The following is a 25918-nucleotide window of genomic DNA, read 5'->3' as shown; positions in this document are numbered from 1 at the left end:
ACCATGATTTTTCTTCAATTAAGAGATGATGGTTCCTCCCCAGCTTTGCGCTTTTTCACAGGAACTTCACGCACACTCCTCTCACATGCAACTAGCCGTCCTACTCCCTGCCCAATAGGCAATCGAGTACTTTGGAAAAGCCTGGATGGGCAATGGCTTGGCCCAGGCTCAGTAATTATTAGTGGACAAGGGTAACTTTGTATTCAATCAGATCCAAGTCCAGATGGCAAGGAGAAGGAGGAACCACTCTGGGAACCAACCAAATGGGTCAGAGACCTAGGAGAAGAAGAAAACAAAGAAAAGAAGATGGGGACGGAGAGGACAGCAACACCCAAGGAAAGAAAAGAGAATGAAGACCTTAGCTCTTGCCTTCCTTGCCCTGAATCTGCTACCCAGGACACAAGCTCTCAAAAGTCAATGGTACAACCTTACTGACTCACACAGAGTGCAGGAAGATCAACAAGGCACATGGTTCTGGGTGCTGGTGGTGGACCCGCCAGCTCTTAAAGCTTTAGGATGGCATGACATGACACCTCCATTTAAGATAAAAGGGAATGCCACCAAGTTAGTAGGGGAGACTGAACACCAAGACACACAGAATGTACAGGAAACTGACATAACTAAGTACAACTTTATAGTATATGCTTCCAATCTGCTGATATGTCTTTATACACACACCATACTCCCAGACAATACAAGCTTGGATTAGATATGTATCAAATTAGAAAGTAAACTTTTTTCATCCTACACAAGAACTAAAGAATCACACCACCTGCCTAAACATAACTATGTTATCCATCCTACAATCCCTGAATTGCACCCAAGATATATCACAGACATACACGCAACTTGCCTCTTATATCAGTACAGTATCCTTCTCTGCCTGCCCTGAGGGAGATGGAGATACCTGGGTTCTGGTACATGCTTGCTCTACTGGGGTTCCAACATGTGGCACTACAATATATGATTCCTCTGTGCACCTGCTATTTTGGGATTATATCTCCTCTATGAAGAAATACAAACAAATAGCAGCCACTGCACCAGTTGCCTTTCCCCTGGGAACTGTTCATACACATTTGTGGTGATTGGGGTCTACCATTTGCACCAATAAATGCTTCCATCCGTATACTCCCCTGTAATCAAGGTACATCCTGCTCGGACTTTACATTTGCGACATGGCATGCTATTTTTGGCAATTTGAATTCGACCCGCCATGATACTCAAGGACATACTGATAAGTTGCGTTATTGATTCACAGCTGAGACTCATGCACCTCCCGACTATGCTTTCCTCCTTTGTCATCCCAGAAACGCATCTATTGAAAAACATGATGAACAACATGTAGGCCTTCAACCTTACCGCATTTCTTGTCCTAATGCCACGCTCACTGATACTTTGACTTCTCAGCATTGTGGTCACACAATATTTATCCTGAAATACCAAAAATATCAACTTGTACCGGTGAAAGCTAAACAACCATGGGCACGACATCCTATGGACGAGTTGTGGAATGAACTTCGTGGGAATCTTCCTCTGCTATCATTGCAAAAGCGTGAGGTGGTTGATCTTGCTTTCAGTATCATAAACTTTGCTTTCTCAATTTATAAAGAATTCCAGATTCAGGACCTTTATCAACAACAAGGATATCTGGTATCTGTATTGCAAAACTTTTTGGCCCATCAGTCATCCATGTGGACCACCCAAAATCATATAAATTGGGCACTTCAAAAGGAAATAGATGTTTTGGCCCCTGTAGTAGTTTATATCGGGGATGAGCTTGCTTACCATGAATTAATAACCCAAATTCCTTGTCATTACAGATATAAACCATTATGTGTCTCTCCATTACAGGTAAATGTTACCTACTCCTCCTTTGTTGGATCATGGCTTCAGATACAGGCTGCGTTACAAGGTGCACTATTATCTCATAATGCTTCATCAGACATTCATCAGTTAGCTTTACTGCTTCAAGAACTGAGAAATATTTCGACCGCTTTTTTGAATCATCAGACTGCTGCCTTTAACATTGCTAATTATCTCAAGCATTTACAGTTCTTAAAATGGTTATTCAGCTGGCTAGGTCCTATTGCCATATTATTTCTACTTTATATTGTTGGCCCCGCTTGCTACGCCTTTTGATATCCCTAATGAAGGCTACCTTGATCAACATCAAGGAGGATACCATGTCTCTTGTGCATTGCACCCCTCGTTCATTGCCAATATAAATATCTACCGCTCTGTGTTATGCCTCTCCCTGTGAATGCGACTGCAGGCAGCACTTTCTCTAGGGATTGAGGCCCTTCTCCTGCAAGAACTGTCCTACATCACTGTGACATATGAAGAAGAATGCACCTCACCAATGCTTGTGCTTATAACTACATCTCTGTACTAGAATAGTTAAAATTATATTTTATACAGTTACTTAAGAATGCATTCAATTTTTGATGTTAATTGACTATTTTAAAATCTTAATGAATTTATACAAGAGGTTCCTCAAGACATTCTGATTGATTCTAAAAGTTATTTTCTCTTGACCAGTCTTAATTGGTTCATTCAAAAATATAAGAATTATGTGTAAATGTGTAATTAAACTTCTGTGTAATTAAACTTCAATGGGACATTTTCACATCTCTCTACTGGCCTGGAGGGATAGGAAAATGTTCCTATATTATGGGATTTCATGCTGGCCAGGGCATCAATCTCAGCTTGGTAAATTTTACACAAAAAAGTTGTTTCTTTGTGTTTATACCTGTGTCTGTATGTGTCTAATTCAGATCTGAAATAATTTCATTGCTGTAGGTTATTAAGCAAAATAAGATCCCCTTTCTGAACATGTTGAGCAAGATAGTACTATGACTATTTCTACCTCTCCTCCTTTGCTGCATCTGTTTGTTTCTAAAGTGCACTATTGGAGGCAAAGGCCTACCTTCGTGCTCTTCTCCAGAACCCGAAAGAATGACCAAAGATGAACAATACCCCTGTCTAAACATAAAGGGGGGAATTGTCAGGGACCCAGCTCTGAACCTTGCCCACCTATGGGCTAGGAGACACCTGGGAGTGTGAACCCACCCACATGGGTGCTGGGAACACCCCAGTAACAGGAGTGGCTCTGACCATGAGGGAGGAACAGGGAAGGAGCTTGGGGGAGGAGCTTGGGACTATAAAAGGGATGCGGCTGGGGAAGACAGGAGCCATTTTTTGCTGCTATATAAGCAATAAAGACCTGCTTGTTAACTGCTACTGGGTGCTCTGTCCAGTTATTGCCCTCGGTCCCCAAGGAGTGTCTGTGCATCCGAAGACTGATGAGTCTGTGATGACCGAAGACCTGGGAAAGGTATGTATCCAGGTGAAGGCGCGGGATAGGTCCCCGAGCACATTGGAGAGACCATGTCTTACATTGGAAGTATCCTCAAATTTCTGAGAGATTTTCTGATCTTGGCTTCATCACCAAATTATTTTTTTAGAATTTATTTTGAGTTTTACAATTTTCCCCTATTCTTGCTTTCCTTCCCGCCCCCCCCCCAGAGAATGCATTGTTTTAGTCTTTGTATTGTTTCCATGATATACATTGATCTCAGTTGAATGTGATGAGAGAAATCATATCCTTAAGGAAGAAAAACAAAGTATAAGAAATAGCAAAATTACATAATAAAATAACAGGTTTTTTTCCCCCTAAATTAAAGGTAATAGTCTTTGGTGTTGGTTCAAACTCCACAGTTCTTTCTCTGGATACAGATGGTATTCTCCATTGCAGAAATCACAGAATTGTCCCTGGTTGATGCACTGATGGAATGAGCAAGTCCATTGAGGTTGATTATCACCCTCATGTTGTGGTTAGGGTATACAATGTTTTTTGGTTCTGCTCATCTTCCTTAGAATCAGTTCATTCAAATCCTTCCATTATTCCCTGAATTCTCATCCCTCCTGGCTTCTAATAGAATAATAGTGTTCCATGGTATACATATTCCACAGTTTGTTAAGACATTCCCCAATTGAAGGACATTCACTTAATTTCCAATTCTTTGCCACCACAAACAGGGCTGCTATGAATATTTTTGTAGAAGTCATCACCAAGTTATTGTGAGACTTAGGTGCAATTACTTTCTAACTCTTTTTCATTTGTAAGGTTAATTTTTATCATTCAGTTCTTTAAATTTTAATTGCCTTTTTTATGTCTAAAGCACTGAGCTAGCTGCAAGGGAAAGAAAAACTTTAACACAAGAGGGAGTGAGCAGTAGTTAAAAAGCAAGGAACATCAGGAAAAGTCTTATGCAAGAGTTGATAACTCAGCTGAGTTTTGAGATAAGTTTGAAGTATTACAGAAATGGAGCAGGGGTTGGGGAACTGAGAACAAGTTCTACTAAAGCCCAAAGTTATTAAATGCTGAATTAAAAACATGACTTTTAGGTCAAATAAAAGAGAATTAATTCATAGCAGCTTTTTTATAGTGGAAAAGGATTGGAAATTGAGGTGATACCCAATTGAGGAATGGATAAGCAAGTTATGGTACATGAATACTATGGAATACTATTATTCTATAAGAAACCATAAGTGGTTGGACTCTAAAGAAGCATGGAATGACTTATGCTGAGTGAATGGAGTAGAACCAAGACAACACTGTACACATCGACAACATTATGAGATGAACAACCTTGATCGAAACATTTCCTCTTAGTAGTCCAGAGAGCTAGGAAAATTGTATTTCACTGTTTATGGACTATATTACCCCAACAAGAGGAAGAAAAATACAACAAAATAATACACTCAGAAAAATATCTTCTGAATCTGATGAACACTTTATAAAAATAATTGCTTATGTATCTCTTTCCCTAAATACCAATTCCTCATGGCCCAAATTACTAATTTGTAAACATGTTTAGCAAAATATGTGTGTAAAATGGTAACCTGACTGATCCCTGCTGAGGGGAAAAGGGTGGGAAGGGAGGGTGGAGGGAAATTTTGTAATGTGGAAATATGCATTTACATATAGATGAATATAAATAAATAAATTTTTTAAAAAGAGAGTTAAGCTCCAAATTTAATCAATCAAGAAACTTGATTGATTAACACTAACTATTTGAAACACTAACTATACATTTTAATCTATTTAACAGTTTAGAAAATACTCTTTAACTTAGACAAGAATGGAATATTAAGTTTTGCTAACCAAACAACTCAACTATCATCCCAGGGCTTTAAATTTTATTCTTGTTGTTTGGTCACTATTTAGTCCTGTCCAACTCTTCATAACCGTTTTGGGGGTTTTCTTGGCATATCTGACCTCAAATACTTCCTAGCTATGTGAGCAATTAAAGTAATTCATTGATATGAATATAAGGTTTCTTCCATCTTTAAAATTATTTGAGTCTACATAAAAGAAAAACAAAGTAATAAACTGAATTGGGGTTTACTTTTGCAAATCTGAAAATTTCAACAGAATTGATCAAGAAAAATAAAAAATATTTCAATATTGTAGGAAAATGAAGAGATGAGTCAAGTCTAAGAAAAAGAAATAGGTCATAAAAACTACCATATTCAAGACTCTTGATTTTTAAAATAGTTAAATGGTTTTCTTTGTACTAACCAAATAATTTCAATAATGTAAATCATTTCTGTTTAGGAAAATTGAACTCATACTGATCCAAACTAAGTAGTAAAGATAGCAATAACATGGCAATACTATGTAACATTTATATAGTCTTTTAAGATTTGCATAGCATAAATCTGTGAAAAGTGTAAAATATATGTTAACTCATTTAATCCTCACAATAATCTTGAGATATATGGGGCTATTATTATTCATATTTTACAGATAATAAATCTAAGAATGAGGAAGGTAAGCATCTTACCCATAGTCACATAGGTATGTTTGTCTGTGTGTGTGTTTGTGTGTGTGTGTGTGAGTGTGTGTGTGTGTGTGTGTGTGTGTGTATGTATCATTAACAGGATCTAAATGAGGGGTGTGTTGTCAGGATCTCACTTTCTTCTCCAAAGTTATCTGGGTCAAGTGGCTCGATATGAATTAGGATGACTAGAGGTGGTCCTGGGTGCCAGGCAAATAAATTTAGTAAGTACCTCTGTGCCAAGCACTGATCTAAGTAAGATTGATATAAAAGTTAAATCACAAGTCTTTTTCTTCAAGGAGTTTAAATTGTATTGAAAGAAAGTAAAATATGCTAAAGTATCCTAAAATGGATGTAAAGTGATTTGTGGGAAAAAGCACTGAGTTGGCAGGATTGAGTTAAGCTTCCTGCAGCATTTGAACTATGCACCACCTACCCCTACCCAGCTTTCTCCTAGATATATTGTTGTACTGCCTATTTAAGTACAATGTCCTTAAGATAAAAAACCACCTTGGGGCAGCTAGGTGGTGCAGTGAATAGAGCACCAGACCTAGAGTCAGGTGTACCTGAGTTCAAATCCAGCCTCAGACACTTAATAATTACCTAGCTGTGTAGCCTTGGACAAGCCATTTGACTCCATTGCCTTGCAAAGCCCTAAAAAAATAAGATAAAGACAATCTTTATATTGTATGTTCTTAATACTTTTAAATTGATTTATTCTATTAAATTGTAGTGAAAGAGACTCTTTTGTCACTGGGGACAATCTGTGCAAAGTCATAGAGGTGGAAAGCTAAGTAAAAGGGAGAATAAGTAAGAATAAGAGAGTGAGGACCATGAAAGGTAGAGGGATCGTATTGCAATGGCCTTTGATATCAAACAGAAGATTTTTTTTTATTTTAATTTGGAATCTAGAAAGGGTCAATGGAGTTTCTTTGGTAAGAGAATGCCTGGATAAAATTGTATATAAAGAATATTATTTTGGCAATTATATGGAAGGAGAGGAAGTGGAGGAAGGGAGATCAAGTAGGAGGAACATGCAGTAGTTCAAGAGCAAGGACCCTATAAATGGAGAGAAAGTGGTGGGTATGAAAAATATTGTGGATGCAGAATCAACTAAAATTAACAATTGAATATGAGAGGTGAGAAAACTAGGGTGACTCAAAGATGCCATAAACACATACATTTACACACACACACACACACATACACACACACACACACACACACACACACACACACACAAACACGATTTTGAACTGGGAAATATTTGGAGAACATTTAGTCTGGGCATTCCTAAATTTTTTTGTGTGGGGTTCAGTGACATCTTTTAAACTCTGGTGAATCCTATGGATTAAATTTTTTAAGTGAATAATTTTAAGATGTAGAATAACATTTTTAAAATGCATAATAGATCAAACAATTTTCAAAGGAAATGAATTATGCTTTAATATAGTTAGCAACATAGTTTATACATGTATGTGTTTTTATGTACAGGTGTATCCATATGCATATATTTCTATTTATCTAAAGATATAGAAATCCAATTATAGACATAGTGATATTTTATTAGATTATAAGTAAAGAACCCTATCTGGTCCAGGTTGTTCATTTTATTGAAGCTGAGACTCAGAGAGATGAAGTATTTCATACACACTATCTTTATTATCAAAGTAAAATTGGATAGGTTTTACTTTGTTCCTTTGACTTAAAGTTTCATGAACAGAATTGTAGATGAACTCACAGTTTAGAAATGAAACTCATGAAGAACAATTTTATACATGTAAGCTAAACTAGTCAGTTTCAAAGGAATCATTTTTTTCTAAAATTCTAATGATATGGTGGAAAGATTGCTGAAAGAATGAGGGTTAGGTCAGAGCTGTGCTGAAGCCAGTTCAAACTTGTTCATGTGAGTCTATAATAATATTTTCAAAATGCACACTGACAGTAGAAACTGACAAACACTGTAGATTGGGGCTTGTTTTATTGTTTTGATTGTCTAGACAGAAGAGATTGGTGGCAAAATTGTCAATAATAGAGATTAAAGTTAGAAATGTAAAAATTTATTTTGGATAATTTTTCCCCTAGAGACTTTGCTGTTAATAGGCAAAAGGCATTTATTTCATGCCTAATCTGATTCAGCTACTATGCTAAACTCTGAGGATGAAAATATAAAAAAGAAAGATAGCACTTTCCTTCAAGGATCTTATAAATTAATGAAGAAATACTACCCATGAAAGAAAACATAAAAAATCAGAGGGTCAGAGGTGTTTCACTCAAAGGTATGTTAAAGTCAAAGAAATTCAAAATGAGTGCCAGGAATGAAAAAGGAGGATATATCTGAGATGTCTGTTAAACATTTACTAGCATACTCCTGACACACATTCTCTTCTTAGCAGTACCACTAACCAATTTTAGGTCATTGGAAAAATTATTTTCTTTATTTCATATAAAATAAGAATGGTCTTACAGACTCTTGCCATTCTCAGTTCTATGACAAGCCAGACTCTCTGACCAATAAAGTCCTTAATAGTTCAAATTGTCTATGCATTGACACTAATTGAGCTGTCCAGTCCTGATATTCTGTTAGTAGACCCTTTCTAGTAGGCACTCTATACTATTCTTTTTTATTGATATTTTATTTTTACAAATACATGGTATGAAAGTTTTTCAACATTCATCAATTTACATATCTATATTTTTAAGTCACATAATTTCCTTCCATCCTCTCTTCCTATACTCCTCCTCTCAGCAGCAAATACTCAGGTTAATATTATACATATATATATATATATATTTTTTTTTTTTGATAAACATGTGTATTAATTAGTCATTTTGGGTATGAGGAATTAGGATTAAGGGAAAGAAACATCAGAGACATATTTTATAAAGTGTTCATCAGATTCTGAAGGATTTTTAAAAAATGTTTTTTTTGTTTTTCTTCCTCTGGATGGGGATGGCATTGTTCATTGCCAGTCGAATACAATTATCCTATCTCTCTGAACTGCTGAAAGGAGCTGCTTCCATCAAGGTTGTTTGTCTCATAATGCTGTTGTCGATAAGTACATTGTTCTCTTGGTTCTGCTCCCTTCACTCAGCATCAGATCCTGTAACTCATTTCATGCTTCTCTAAAGCCTGACCATTCATGGTTTCTTATAGAATAATAGTATTCCATAGACTTCATGTACCATAACTTCTTTAGTCTTTCCCCAATTGATGGGCATCCCCTCAATTTCCAATTCTTTATCCACTACAAAAAGAGGTGCTACGAATATTGTGGAACATGTAAGTATAGGCTTAGAATTGGAATTGCTGGATCAAGAAGTATGAACATTTTTATTGCTCTTTGGGCATAGTTCCACATTGCCCTGCAAAAAGGTTGGGTCATTTCACAATTCCATCAGCAATGCATTAATGTCTCCACCCTCCTACAACCTCTCCAACATTGATCATTTTCCTTTTTCTCATTTTAGCTAATCTGATGGGTATGGGGTAGATACTTAAGAGTTGTTTTAATTGTTTTAATTTGCATTTCTTTAATCAATAATGATTTGGAGCATTTTTTGTGATTGTATATAACTTTAATTTCTTCATTTGAAAAATGTCTATTCATATCCTTTGATCATTTATCACTTGAGGAATGAATTGTAACCTTATAAATTTGATGGAATTCTCCAAGGACTCTATACTCTTTTGGTATTTTAATTTCCCTTCAATTTCAATATTCTATATTCTTTATCATTTTTGTCAAATCCTTTCCCTGAATCATTTTTCAGGGACTACATTTTCTTCTTTGTAAAATGAGTGAATTGGACAAAAAGATATTAAAGGTAATTTCCCAAAACTAAAATTTTATTAGCTATCTATCTGTCTATCTATCTATCCATCTACAGATCCATCTGTATATATATATATATATATATATATATATATATAATACATATATATATATATATATGTATATACACACACACACAGAGAAGTAATGCAATATAATACATTGTGTTCTATACCTGAAATCAGAAAGTTGTAGGTTCAAATAATATTTTATAAAAATCTTAACTTGTAGGATCCTGACACATTTCCTAACCTTTGAAGAGTAAATTTCTTCCCCAAGAAAATTAGTCATAATACCTACCTCATATATTGTTGTGAAGATCAAATGCAATGATTATAAAGCACATTGTAGATCTGAAAGTGCTAAATAAATGTCAGCTATTATTCTTACATACACATAGAGAGAGGTTATATCGCTTATATAAGGAACTCTCAGGTGTCCATCACTTTTAGCAAAGAATTGGTTAAGAGCTGTTGAGACTATCACGCATACCTATATTTATTCCTTTTTGAATAAAGTGACAAATTTCAATCTTGGTCACTGGAGCACAAAATTAGCCCTGTGTTTCAGGGAAAGGTCAAGTTAGAAAGAAATAAACAAGAGGTAAAAGGTCCTAACCTGTGTATGGAATAGTTAAAATGACTGAGTAAAAAAGTTAATATCCACTGTATTTTGTGACATTCATAGGATCACATTCTATTTGATATGGATAGAAATTCCTAGAAATCTATTTTAGCTGAAACATAAAAGAAAGCATATCAGAATGTATCCTATTTTTGACAATTATACAAGATTGTATGTTTTCAGTGTTTGTGGTGTGTATCTTATAATCTGAAACCTTTTCCATAGTAATAGTCCAAGGTGTTGTCAAGGACAAAACATAATGGGACCCAAAACTTTATCTAGTTCCATTGGAGAACTCTTTAAATATGACCACCTTCAACCCGTATTAAATTGCTTCAATTACCTTTCTTTCAATTTGAAAGAATTTTTCACATTTTGAAAGACTTCCAGGAAGAGATTATTCAATATGAAGGACCTTCGGTGATCTTTATCAGCCCAATTGTTGCCTCTCATTTCTGAAATACTAAAGTATGCAATTCCTTTATTTTGCATTTGAGATAGAACAGAGAGAAAGAATGTACCATAATTTAAGATGCTTGAGTTCTAAACTCTTGACTGCTAACTCTTTGTCTTTAAGCAGTTCATGTGACTTCTCCAGCCTCTAGTTTCCAAAGCTGTAAAATGACAACTTTTTAAAAAACATATTTATTTATGGATATTTTGTTTTCCAGATACATGTTATGGAAGTTTATCCATATGCATATGCACATTTGTAAGTTACATAATTTCCTTAAACCCTCCCTTCCTACTCCACTCCCCTCAACAGTGAACATTCAAGCGAATACTGTGCAAACACATTTGTATTAGACATGTTTACAACTCAGTCATTTTTGGTATGAGAATTAGGATTAAGGGAAAGGAATATGTAAGAGGATCTTTCTTTTAAAAAATTGAATATAGTGTTCATCAGATGTTGAAGGGGTTTTTTTTTTTGTTATTTTTGTTTTGTATCATTTTGTTTTGTTTTGTTTTTCTTCCTCTAGATGGGGATAGCATTCTCCATAGTTGTCCTAGCTCTCTGAACTGTTGAGAATTGCATCCAGCAAGACTGATCAGCTCACAGTGTTGTTGTTAATGTGTACAATGTTCTTCTGGTTCTCTTCCCTTCATTCAGCATCAGATCATGAAATTGATGGGTTCTTATAGAACAATAGTATTCCATAACATTCACATCCCATAACATGTTCGACCATTCCCCAACTGATGAGCATCCTGCAAATTTCCAATTCTTTGCCAATTAAAAAGAACTGCCATGAATATTTTGGACCATGTAGGACTTTTCCCATTTTTATGATTTCTTCTGGATAAGGGACTAGTATTGGAATTGCTGGGTCAAAGGGTATGTTCAGCTTTATTGCTCTTTGGGTATAGTTCCCTGCCCTTGAGAATATTTGAATCACTTCACAACACCACCAACAATGCATTAATGTCCAGTCTACCAACAATCTCTCCAACATTGATTATTTTCTTTTTTTGAAATCTTAACCAATCTGATAGGTGTGAAGTGATACCTTGTGATTGTTTTATGTTGCATTTCTCTAATCAAAAATGATTCAGAGCATTTTTTCATGATTATATATAACTTTAATTTCTTCATTTGAAAACTCTCTTTTCATATCCTTTTGACCATTTCTCAAAGAGGAATGACTTGTAACTTTATAAATTTGATGCAATTCTCTATATATTTTAGAAATGAGGGGTGGCTAGGTAGCGCAGTGGAAAGAGCACTGGCTTTGGAAGCAGGAGTACCTGAGTTCAAATCCAGCCTCAGAAACCTGGTGAATGCCTAACTGTGTGGCCTTGAGCAGGCCATTTTATCCCATTGCCTTGCAAAAAAAAACTAAGAAAAATTTAAAAAAAAAGAAATGAAACCTTTATCAGAACCCCTAACTATGACAATTGTTATGTAGCTTTCTATTTCCTTCTAATTTTGACAATATTGATTTAATTAGTGTAAAACCTTTTTAAATTTAATGTAGTCAAAATCATCCATTTTGCAATTTATAATGTACTCTATTTCTTGCTTGGTCATAAATTTCTCCCTTTTCCATGGATCTGACAGAGTATTTTTTGGTCTATTAATATGTCTATGCATTTATCTATAGAACATCTATGGTGTTGCACTTGATTGTTAAATCCTCTACCCTTTTTAACCTTATATTGGCATCAGGTGTGAGATTTAGATCTAGTCCTAGTTTTTGTCATATTGTTTTCTAGTTTTTCCAACAATTTTTGTTGAATAGTGAATTCTTATTCCAGAAGGGAATGTCTTTGGGTTTGTCAAACAGTAGATTACTTTTGCCATTTAGTACTTTTCTTTGAACTTCTTCTAATCCACTGATCCATTACTCTATTTTTAACCAGTGCCAGGCAGTTTTGATGACTACTACTTTTTAGCATAGTTTTAGACCTAGTAGAGCTGAGCCATCTTCATTTACCTTTTTGTTTAATCAATCCCCTTGATATCCTTGACCTTTTGTTCCTACAGATGAAATTCATTACTATACTTTTTAGCTTGGTAAAATAATTGGGTAGTTTGATTGGTATGGCACTGAAAAAGGAATTTAATTGGAATAGAATGATCATTTATATTATATTAGCTTGACCTAACCATGAACAACTGACATTTTTTTCAAATGTTTAGATTTGACTTTATTTGGGTGAGAAGTGTTTTGTAATTGTGTTCATACAGTTTCTGAGTTTGCCTTGGGAGGTATCTTCCCCAAAACTTAATGTTGTGTGCAATTACTTTAAATGGAATTTCTTTTGCTGTCTCTTGCTCTTGGATTTGTTGTTTGTACATAGAATGCTGATGATTTATGTAGGCTTATTTTATATTCTCCTACTTTGTTGAATTTGTTGATTATTTCAAATAGTATTTTAGATGCCTCAACTTCCTCATCTATAAAATGAGCTGGAGAAAGAAATGGCAAAGTACTATATATAAATATAAATATATATATATATATTTATATATATATATATATTTATATATACACATATATGTGTGTATGTATGTATGTACATATGTATATTTGCCAAGGCAATTTCAAATGCTGTCCAGAGTCTCAAACAACTGAACAATAGCAATAACCTCTCTTCTGATCTCCATTCTTTCTCACATCTTCAACTAGTCAATTCATAAACATTTAATTAGCATCTAGTATGTGTCAATTACTGTGCTAACCACTGGACATAACCAGAGACACAAAGACACACACACACATACACACACAACACACACACACACACACACACAAACACACACGAAAAAGGACAATCTTGTGGGACAGTTAGGTGGCAATGGATAGAGCACCGGCCCTGGCATCAGGAGGACCTGAGATCAAATTCAGCCTGACATACTAAATAATGGCCTAACTGTGTGATATTGAGCAAGTCACTTAATCCCATTGTCTTAAGTAAAATTAAGAAAAAACAATTCTTGCCTTTAAGGAACTGCCAATCTCAAACTGGATAACATGTTCACAATTCATTATTTTCCTTCAACACTCATTCCTTACTAATTTAACAGAGAAAATTACCTGGTATTATTGAGGATACAACCACGTTCTCAAGTTTCCAAGAGTAAAAATTTAACTATCAACTCCAACTCCCAACTCTTCCTTATCCATTATATCCAATCAGTTATAAAGTCTTTTTTATTCCTCCTTTTATAAATTCTCTGTGTCCCCTTTTGCCACCACCCTTATGCAGTTAATCATTACATTATACCTTTCACATTGCAAAATGTCATTTTGCCATCTAGTACTTTTCTCCTATTTAGCCTTTCAGCTTCATTATCTCCCCCATTCCAGCCCATTCTCTGTAGAACTCTCAGTGGTTTACCTAAAACATACATTTTTATCCTGTCATTCTCCTAGTAAATAAACTCCTCTAGTTTACACTTCCCTTTAGGCTCATATATAAATTTTTTTTTGACCTTTAAGTCTTTCTTACCTTTCCAAACTTCTTATATTCCCTTCCAAATACTTGATATCACATGACATGACTTTTTATTATTCCTCATAGAAAAAAAATCTCTCTATTTTTACATGTAACCGAGCTACTCCCCTACATAGAATATTCTCCCTTACTTCTGCCTATTTTCTTCCTCAGTTACTTTCCAGTCTCAGTTAAAATCACACTTTGCAGGAAGCCTTTCCCAGTACTCCTTAAAATCAGCGTCTCTCCTCTAAACTTATATTCATCTTGCATTTGTCCTATTTGTGAAATTTCTTGCATTTTCTTTCCATCAATCAAGTTTTGATCTTTTACAGAACAGGAAATGCTTAATCCTAATGTTATAACAGTGTCTATAAATAATGAAAATATAATAAATGCTTGTTGATTTGCCAATTAAGAAGCAGTAAAAAGCATAGAAAAACTTCAATAGATTAAAAAATTTAAATCAGAAGAATCAAAAGGATAATAGACAAGGTAAATTTATGTTTCAAATAAAAATATCCTATTTCTTAATTAATAAATTATTATTCCACATGCAGATAAAACTCTTATAATGGTGAGAGGAGAGAGTGTAAATGTATAGGAAGAAAATCAATGGTTGACTAGGAACAAAGAGGAGAAGTGGATGAGAACTTTTCAATACCTTCTTCTTCCCTTGGAGTAGTAGGAGAGAACAGAAGGGACAATGAACACAGGCAGAAATAAAGATAACGGAATGATTGTAGAGGATTTCAATATGCAAAATGGAAGTGATTTGGAAGTGGGTTGAGGCAACCCTTCACAAACTGGGAAACAATTCCTGCCACCATGGGCTAGGGATAAGAACAACTATATTGTACTCCACTGTCTCCATACTCCATCAAAAATTAGAATTCTTGGCAAGAGAATTTGGAAAGGGGATTTTAAATTAATATAATTGAAATAGAAAAAAATGAGTGTTATAAGATGAAGGTGCATGGAGCTTTAGGTTGAAAAATCTTATCTATGTTGGGAAAAGGTAAAAGAAATAAAGAAGAATTGACAATAAAAGTAAATTAAAGGTGCTTTGTATTCAGCAGAATAACAGGAAGAATGGGTAGTTAGAAGAAGACCAAGTTCATATTCTCATAAACAAAATGAGAGGTTAAAAGAGGAGGTCATATCTTTTTATGTGTATATTATGAATATACATATATTATTTTGATTATGTTCTTAATGTGTATGTTGATGTGTCTATTTAATTAGGGGAAAACTTCACAAAAAGTAGCAATGTTTGACTTTTGATATTATCTGATTAAATTTGTCAATGAAAAGAAGAGAATAGATGTATGATAAGGAAGCAAAATACAATAATTTGCTGCATTTAAGAAAGACAATTCAAATATGTTGATATGTAGAGTAAAAATGTGGAGTGGAAATAAAATCTATTATTCTTTGACCGACATTTTAAAAAAGCAAGAATTGCAATAATAATTTCAGGAATAGCAATAAAAATGAAAAGTTAAGATAGAAAAGGAGGAGTGCTACATAAGAAAGAGAAGCTATGCAATTTATATGTGTATGAAATGGCTTAATGATTAACTTAAGCCAAAAAAACCCAGATAAATTGCAAAAAGGTATTTTTAATAACAATAACAGAAGACAGCAATTCTTTTTAAGAACTAGGTAAATGCAAAATAAATTATAAATAAATGAATAAAATTTTTAATGACATTCAATTTGTTTTACTAATCTAAATTTCAATATACAAAAATTAAAATCTTTCATATTTGTTAGCATCAAATGATACTTTATAAAAACTGATCATATATTAGGTAAAAAATCATTAAGGAATGTTAAAATGTATTTATGTTAAACATATACTAATAGAATTTCACTTTTCTAAACTAAGCAAATATTTTCATTAGCTAGAAACCTAACTGTAAATTATAAGGAACTATATCCTGAATAAGTGCATCAAATAATGTCATAGAAACAAAAATATTTATTACAATGGTAATTACAGAAATGAAAGTATATTCCAAAATTTTAAGGGTGAAGGTGAAGGAATACTCAGGAAATTTATATGGAAAATATATTTACAAATAGTTTGAAAATATTTGTGAAAAAACCAAAACAGTCAAGAAAATGAGAATACAATTAAAACTTTAGAAATAAGGTTATAAGAAAGACATGAAATAAATTTTAACAATGAAATAACATCTTGAAAAAGAGAAAAAAACAAAAATTATTTTTTGGAAGATGAAAAAATCAAGAGACCACGACAAAAACTAAGATTTTCTTTGTTAAAAACAACAAATCAATAAACCATTACTTTTGCTTATCATGAAAAAGAGATAAAACAAATCTCCCCAACCTGCTCCAACATGAAGGAGCTTCATCATTAAATTGAAAGGAAATTTTAATGAAGATTATAATTATTTGCCAGAATTTGAAGGATCAATGTATATTGATGAATATCTAAAATGAAATATCCAATGACATATAACCAGAACTAGATTCTTTAGACAATCTAATATTTGGGGGAAAAAATCAAGAAAACAATAAATGTATTGCCAAACTAGGGGAAGGGGGAAAACAGGCACTGAGCCAGATGAATTTACAAATGAAATCCATAAAATATTTGAAGTCTAATTAATACCTATTCTACAAAATGATTCTCAAAACAGCGATAGAAGGCATTCTACCAAACTCCTTTTATGAGATAAATATGATCCTGGTACTTGAATGAGGGAAAGACAAAGCAGAGAAAAAAATAACTATAAACTAATCTCACTAATGAATATTAATACAAACATTTTAAATAAAAATATTCAAATGGGGATAATTGAGCCAAAAAATACACTATCACCAGCTTGGATTTATCCCAGGGAAGACAGGATGGTTCACTAGTAAGGAGATATTTATTGTAATTATTGTAATTAATAACATATATAATGAAGTTAACCAAAAAAACCCATTTGAATAGATGATAAAAATAGAGGAATATGTTTAAAAAACACAAAATGAGTTCCTAAATAAATGTGATTAAATAGATATATAAAATCAAGAATTATCATTTTAGTTTTTTGCACTAAAAAAGACTAGAATATTTCACAGAACAATCACAGATAAAACAAGGATTCCCTCTTTCATCATTATAAATTGATAGTGTTCTAGAAATAGTAGCTAAACAAAGAAATCAATAGAACAAATTTGTGTGCACTTTTAGTTAAGTATCCCTATTTAGAAATGAGATAATAGAAGATACCCAAGTAACCAGTAAAGTAATATTGAGAAAAGTGAGAGTTTTAATTAGGTAGCAGAAGGCAAAATAAAGTCACAAGTATTTCTATAACACATATATAGGAAGAAAAAGATAAGAAAAGAAATTCCACTCAAAATACTAAGGATTAACATAAGATTTTAATAAATACAGATACACAACACTCTAGGCAGAAAAAAAAGAAAGACATAGTTGGAGAATAGAATTGATGATTTTAACTACTGGCAAAGCTAATATAATTAAAGTGAAATTGATATCTGAATTGATTTATAAATCTGTTTTTTAAAAGTAGATACAAAAATAAATTAATTTATAATAAGAGGTAATAATGATTTTTTTTTGATATTCTATCTACTTCTTTGGCAGTGTTCTTAGATTAATATTTTGAAGTGAAAAAAGCAAATGTATAAGATTAAAAAAGGAACCAATCATATTGAAATAGTTATCAAAGTATCAAAAACTAAGTTCACAATAATCAGGTTAAGAATTCCCTAATTTAGAACAATAGCTCATGAAACCCTAGAGAAAATTAATGTATGAAAGAAAATAATTTATTAAACATTTTCTTTGTGCCAGGTACTATTTTAATTGCTGGTTTTACAAATATAAGCCAGCAAGTCAGTACCTACCTCAAAAGAGTTTACATTCTAAAAGGGAAAGAAAACACATAAAATTGACCAAGTATAAAAATTAGGAAAAGGAAATAGGAGACAATAAGGATTCAACTAATAGGGCAATAGGTTGAAATACTCTATATAGGAATGGCAATTGGAGTTTGTAAAAGGTGGAAATGTGTTGCTAGTACAGATGGCCTAGAATGACCTGGTAATAGTAATGTATGTTGAGACCCTCAAGAAAAGGTGAGATATTCATGTATTAGGGTCTAGGTCTAGGTGAGACCTTCAGATACAGGTGTAGCTGGAGGGCACATGATTGGAGGTAGCCAGGAATTGGTGAGATGAATGAAAGTGTTGAGCTTTACCATTGCTAAAACCATATTTTAAAGTGGCATTATCAACACTATTTGGAACTGATAAAAAATATGTTACTTGAAGATATTAGATAAACAGGAAACCATTGTAATCAAAAATAATTGTCGGGTGGCTAGGTGGTGCAGTGGATAGAGCACTGACCCTTGAGTCAGGAGTACCTGAGTTCAAATCTGACCTTAGACTCTTAATAATTACCTAGCTGTGTGGCCTTGGGCAAGCTACTTAACCCCATTTGCCTTGCAAAAACCTAAAAAAATAAATAAATAATTGTCCAATGTTGGATAAACTCAGAAGAGAAATTACCAGAGAGGTCTATATTTTGTTGAGAGATACTTTGCATATTACAAAACATTTTGATAAAAAACAGGTTTAAAACCAATTTTTAAATTTATTAGATTTATATTGTTTTAGATACTTCAAAGGACATTAAAATATCATCACAGGTTAGCCTCATGTGGGAGTTAGATACTATTTTTATCCCCATTTTATAGATAAAGAAAATTAGTCAACTTCCCCATGACTATCTAACTACTAAGTACATGTACTTGTATTTGAATCCAGATCTTACTGATTGCAACTCCAGTATTCTATCCACTGAACTATCTAACTGATCTATATAGCAATAATAAAATCAAAATTAGTACTCAATTTGAATGTTGAGTTAAATATTTATATGTAAAGAGAGAGAGAGACAGAGACAGAGACAGAGAGACAGAGAGAGAGATTGATTCATAAATAAAAAGATGAAAAGAACAGTCAGCTTTCACTTCCCTGATGTGGAAAGAGTTTTTAACCAAGTAATGGTTTCAGAAGGTGATAAAATAGAAAATACAAAATTTTGAATATATAAAATTTAAAGATAATTTGCACAAATACAATCAATGAAGATTGAATTAGAAGAGAGGGAGAAAGGGGAGGAAATATGTATCAGATGTTCCTATTAAAGCTTAATGTTCATAGAATATATAGAATTGACTCAAAGATGTAATATTAGAACTATTTCCCCTGAACAGGTAGTTGAAGAGTAAAAGCAAAAAAATATTATAAGTTCAAAACCTGAACTGAAAACTCTAAAGTGACCATGTGAAAACATTCTAGTCACTAAGTGGAAGAGAAAAGCAAATTATAACAACACCTAGTTTTCACATGATACCATGCAAACACTCAATGGTGATCACAAGATAGGAACAGTCAGTGTTGGAAGGACTGTGAGAGGTTAGGCCTCTCTGACTGTATAGTTGGAGATGAGAAGCAATCCCTTGAATTTAGAAAGCATGAAAAATGTTTCTCTAAAGTTCATCTACATATGATTTCTTATAGAACAATAGTACCTCATAATTTTCATATACCATAACTTATTCATCCACTCCCCAATTGATGGATATCCCTTCAATATGCATTATTTTTGCCACTACAAAAAGAGTTGCTATAGATATTTTGAACATGTGATATTTTTCCCATTTTTTATGATTTCTTTTGGATGTAGCCTTAGTATCAATATTGCTCTTTGGAACTGATTATAGATCACTCTCCAGAATGACTGAATCAGTTCACAACTTCATCAAAAGTGTGTTAATGTCTCAATTTTCCCATATCCTCTCCAATATTAATCACTTTCTTTTTTGTCATCTAAACCAGGCTGATAGGTGTGATATGGTATCTCATAGATGTTTTAATTTGTATTTCTCTAATCAAACATGATTTGGAGCATTTTTTCATATAACTATAAAAAGCCTTAATTTCTTCATCTGAAAAATGCCTGCTCATATTCTTTGATGATTTATCAATGGAGGAATGACTTGTGATCTTGTAAATTTGATTCAATTCTCTATATATTTTGATTCAGTCCTATATATATATATATATATAGGACTGAATCAAAATATATATATATATATATATATATGTATATATATATATTCAGTTCTCTATATCCTAACTGTGAAAATTGTTCCCCAGGTTTTTAATTTTTCTTCTAATCTTAATTGCAAAACTTCAGTGTAAAACCTTTTTAATATAATTTAATATAGTCAAAATCATCCACTTTGCAATTTGTAGTGTTTTATCTTTCTTGTTTTGTCATAAATTTCTCCCATTACATATATTCAACAGATAAAGTATTTTTTTGTTTTCTTAATGGTCCATGGTATCACACTTTATATCTAAATCCTATACTCATTTTACTCTTTTGGTATAGAATATGACATGTGGGTCTATGCTGACTTTTTGACATACTATTTTTCAGTTCTCCCATAAGTTTTTGTCAAATGCTGAGTTCTTATCACAGAAGTTAATGTCTTTGAGTTTGTTAAACAGTAGATTACTAGTTTTCTTTCCCCTTATTCCTCCCAATGTTTTGCTCCTTTTCCCCTTTAACTTGTCTTTTCTAAATTTTAACAACTTTACTTTTACTTTTACTTTCACCTACTTTTATCAGTCCCTTTCTTTCCCTTCCTGCCCCCTCCACCCCTACTTTCTTTTTTCTTTCTTTCTTTGTTTGTTTGAAAGTCAATAGGGTTAAGTGACTTGCCCAAGGTTAAGTGTTTTGGGGTTAAGTGTTTGTGGTCAAATTTGAACCCAGTTCCTCCTGACTCCAGAGCTGGAGGTACCTTTCTCAAGATTTGATTGATTGATTTATTAGTTTAAAATGAGTTGCATTCCTTTTCCAATTGGTTAATTTTACATTTTGATGAATTACATTTGGTTTCCAGTTAGTTATTTAAGGGAGTTGATTTCTTCAGTCAATTTTTCAGGATTCTTCTGTTTATCTCATTTCTTTTTCACATTTTTTCCTCTCTTCTTTGGTTTTTGAAATTCTATTTGACTCTTCCATGAAGTTTTGGATTTGAGAACAATTCACTTACTCTTTTGAGGCATCATATAAATACAATTTGTCACTGTTATCTTCTGAAATAATATTTTTATTATTATTATATGAATATTAGCTTTCTATAGTTAGTGCTCTTTTTTGTTTTTTTGCTCATTTTAATATTTGATCTCTGCTCCTATGGTACAGGAAGTATAGTCCCAAGCTTTTCATTCTAGGACCAGGCATAACATTTGCCAAGGTGTTGCCTATGCATGTAGTTTGTTCCAACACAGTCCTATTTGTTTCCCCAGCATTCCCAGAGTTTGGATTTTGTCTGGGTTTGGGATCTTCCCTGCTGTCTGCTATGCAGCTGGCTTGCTGAGCCCTGACCTGAGTTGTCCTGTGGTAAAAAGCCTCCCACTGGCTTTCCTGCTCTTCCACCTGTGCTGCACTATGCACCCCCCTTTGCCCCCAAGAGACAGATGTTTTCTGAAGATCCTCTATGATATCTTGAGTTTAGAACTTGCTTCTCTCTTTTTTTAAGTGGGATTTGTAACTTTAAGGTCTAGTGGAGAGGCTTTATTTAAAGTTGCTTTGAGAAAAGCTCCTGGAGTATGTTAGCTTTGTGCAGCCATTATAGCTAGCTTCACTCTGGAAGTCCCAAAAGTGCTCATACTTGTTCTTCTTTATTCCTGAAGACATTTTCTTCTTTTGTCCAATCTTTTTGCACACATTTGCTAAATTAATTTTCCTAACACATAACTCTGACTCTCAATTCAATTTAATAAATCAGCAAACCCTCATTAACTATAAACCACTATTTTTAAGGCACTGAAGATAAAAAAAAAACTATCTCTGCTCTCAAGAATCTTACATTCTACTGAGGGACAGAACATGTAAACATATAAATAAAAGAAAATAATGTCTAGAAACAGCACTAAAAATAGAGGGAAAAGGAGGATAAGGATGCACTTTAAATCTTAGATGGCATTTAAGGTGATCCCCAAAAGAGATTAAGGGTTTTAAGAAATGGAAGTGCGAACTCAGTCAGTTCTTGATAAGGGCAATATAACTAAAGCTAAGTCATGGGGATGTTAATAAGGTGGCATGTTGATTTCATAAAAGAATTAGGATCCCAATTTGACTGAAATAAAGTATGTTAAGAGAAGTTATAGAAAATAAAATGGGAGAGAGAAATTAGAATGAAGGCTTTTAAATGCCTAAAGTTTAATTCCTAAACATTGAGTGACTCCTCATTATCTTTGTGGTAAAATACTAAACTTTTGCTTTGTTTTTAGGGGCTATTATATTCTCTCAAAACTTCTCCATTCTAGTTTGTTTCACACTATTCTTCTTGGTATATTGTTTTCCAGTGATGCTGGATGATTTAGTATTGTTTTTCCCAGACTCTAATTACATTATCTTTCTGTATATTCAAACATGCTAATCACTCTTTTATAAATGCTAATAAATAAAGGTTATCCCATCTCTCAGACTGACATGTTGTATGACACTTGAACATGCCATTTTTCCTCTCTGAGTCTCAGTTTCCTTGAGTCTATATTAGGGTAATAATAATTCCACTATGTATCTCAAAGGATTGTTAACAGGCAACAAGCCCTTAATAATAAAAACTTTTCATGTGCCAGACACTGTGTTAAAGACTAGAGATAAAAATAAAGACAAAAAGGAAAGATATTTGTAAGTATTTAGTGATAAATAGGAAATGAAAATGTTTAATGTGAGAATCAAATGAGGCAATAGATATTAAAAGTTATGTAGAGGGTTATATCATTTTCAAATACTATTATTGACAATACAATTAGTTTTATTTCTAGAGATGATTGTATTAGTTCTTTTTAAAATGGAGTTAAGTAATTTGTATTAATAATTAGTTTCCTTCCCTTCTTTCCCCTTTCACTTCCTCCCTCAATCTCATTTTCCTCCATCCCTCCCTCTTTCCTTCTCTCCCTCCTGCCTTCCTTCCTTTCTTCCTCCTCCCTTCCTCCCTTCCTTACCTCCCTTCCTCCTTTCCTCCCTCCCTTCCTCCTTCCTTCCTTCCTTCCTTCCTTCCTTCCTTCCTTCCTTCCTTCCTTCCTTCCTTCCTTCCTTCCTTCCCTTCTTGTGAAATTGATTCATAACAACATGGTCATGGTTAGAATTTTCTATATTTAAAAATTAGAATTTCCTACCTGTGTTCTTTATCCTTCCAATATATTGGTGCAGAGTTTGACACAAAGCAATGTGGAAGGATACTGCTGTATTTCTAGAACATCAATGCTCACATGAAATGTAGAGGAGAAAGCAAATGATAGTATATGCCAATGTATTCCAGCCTTCTAGTATCCTTATTTGCTAACCAAATGAATTGTCAGCCTGCATGAATCTACTTGATAGGATTTTAGAACAAACTTTTACAATAAATTGCTGCTGTCTAATCTGATGCTGAGTGATGGATCTACTAGATAGTGGTAGCAAGGCATAAATGTTAACTCAGAAAGATTTTTATTGGAACCTATTTCATTGGACAAATGTAGGGATTGGGGGATTGGTTCATAATTCTGACCTTGCTAAAAGGCACATGTGATGTATCAAGTCCTGAATGGTTCTTATGTATCATAACAACTGGGAACTATCACCTCCTTGGTATGGCATAAAAGCTATAAAATAAATTTCAATTTCCCTTATTGAGTCAAATATCATTTGGAAAAGATCTAGGTCCAATTTTCCAGTGAACTTACAGCAAGAGTCTAGGAAGAGTATGCTTTTCTGCCCACTAATGGTCATGATGGCCCACACTAAGCATATTATAATGGTCATGGGTATGTGTTTATTTAAATGAATATGAATTGGAACTTAAACTATTATTATTATTATTAAAATATTATTATTGTTATTATTTTACAGATAGAAAAAAATAAACTGAATGATGCAAAGTTATATATAACATTCATAAAGCTAGAGATTCAAATACAAACAGTTTTCCTACCTCTCAGTAACCCCAGAGTAAAAATACTCAGTTTCTGGAGTTACTTTGTGAGTTGAGAAATCCAGAATTTTGAATCATGTCTTCCTGACCAGGGTGAAGTGGGTGCTAAAACTCTACCTTTCTGGGGGAGAGATGACTACAATTAAAAGAGTAGCACTCAGAAAGATACTGCAGTTTTAAGAATGAGGAAATCACAAACCATACATGATGGGTCAGAAGTTGAGACTTTATGATTTGCTTGCATTGCTCAGATCCAATATGTGAATTATTTCTGGAGATACCTATTGATCATAATTTAGATTATAGTTAAAAGTTTTCAAATGATAAATAAGTTGTTAATATGGTTTTATGAATTGTCTGAGCCTTAAGCTTTCTTTTATATGGTACAATATGGTAGAGGAAATAAATAGTGATCTTTACCAGTTTTTAACCATTTTGTACTGTGAGTACTTTTGAAAAGGAATTCTATTCCTTCTTTTAGGTCAGAATTTAGAGAGATAGAGAAGTAAAGGACATCCAGGGTAGAACCAAGATGGTAGAATGAAGCTAGTATGCACCCAGAGCTTTTCCCTACACAATATTAAATGAAACCTCTACATAGATATGAAAGCTTCAGATTCCACCAAAATAAAAAGATGAAAGCAAGTATTCAACTGGAAACTTCATGGAAGCTTTTCAGTGAAGATCTGTCTATTCAGGATAAAAGTGAAAGAGAGGCTCTGCTAGTCCTGAGAGTGGAAAGTCAGTGGGAGACTGTTAGCCACAAGGCAGTACAAGTCCCAACAATTTAACAACAGCTTAGATCCTGGCAGCTCCATAGGAAGCCAGCACAGAGTGTTCCAACCCCAAACAAAGTCTGAACCTTGGGAACACTGGGGCAAAAGACAGTTAGAAACAAGGAAGAAGCAAACCTCTGTAAAGCAAACACTTGGGCTACATAGGCAACATTTTGGCCAGTGATAAACCAGGGATCAGACTACAGACCCAGTGCAAAAGGTATGATCTATACTCCCCAAGAGTAGTGATCAAACAATCAAAATGAGCAAAACAGCTAAAAGAGAGCTAACCATAGAAAGCTATGCTGCAGATAGAGATAATAAACATGCCACCTCAGAAGAAGAAAGTGACAAATTACCTACATGGGAAGTCTCAAAGGAGTCTATGAATTGGATGAAAATCCAAAATCTCATAAAAGAACTTGAAAAAGAATTAGAAGGCAAAGAAGAGACGAAGAAAAAAATGGATGAAAAAGAAACGAAAGCCATGCAGAAAAATTATTAAAAAATGGCCAAATGAATCAAATCTTTTAAAAAAACTGGGAAAAGAATGTAACTTTTCAAAAAAGAAAAATTACTAACCAGAAAAGGAATCTAATTCATATAAAATTCAAATCAATCAGCTGAAAAGGGAATGCATCTAAGTAAAAGTAAAATTAACTAACTTGAAAAGGAAACACAAAAGATAACTTAAGAAAAGAAAACCATATAATTAGAACTGGACAAATAGAAACCAATGAATCTCTGAAATGCCAAGATTCTATCAAACAAAGTTTACAAAAGACTGAAAATTGAATAAAATGTAAAGTATCTTTTGGGAAAATAGACCTAGTAGAGATAAT

Source organism: Macrotis lagotis, chromosome 1 (genome assembly GCF_037893015.1).
Source record: "Macrotis lagotis isolate mMagLag1 chromosome 1, bilby.v1.9.chrom.fasta, whole genome shotgun sequence".
Classification (NCBI taxonomy): domain Eukaryota; kingdom Metazoa; phylum Chordata; class Mammalia; order Peramelemorphia; family Peramelidae; genus Macrotis; species Macrotis lagotis.
The sequence above is the reverse complement of the archived record's forward strand: the minus strand, read 5'-3'. Positions refer to the sequence as shown.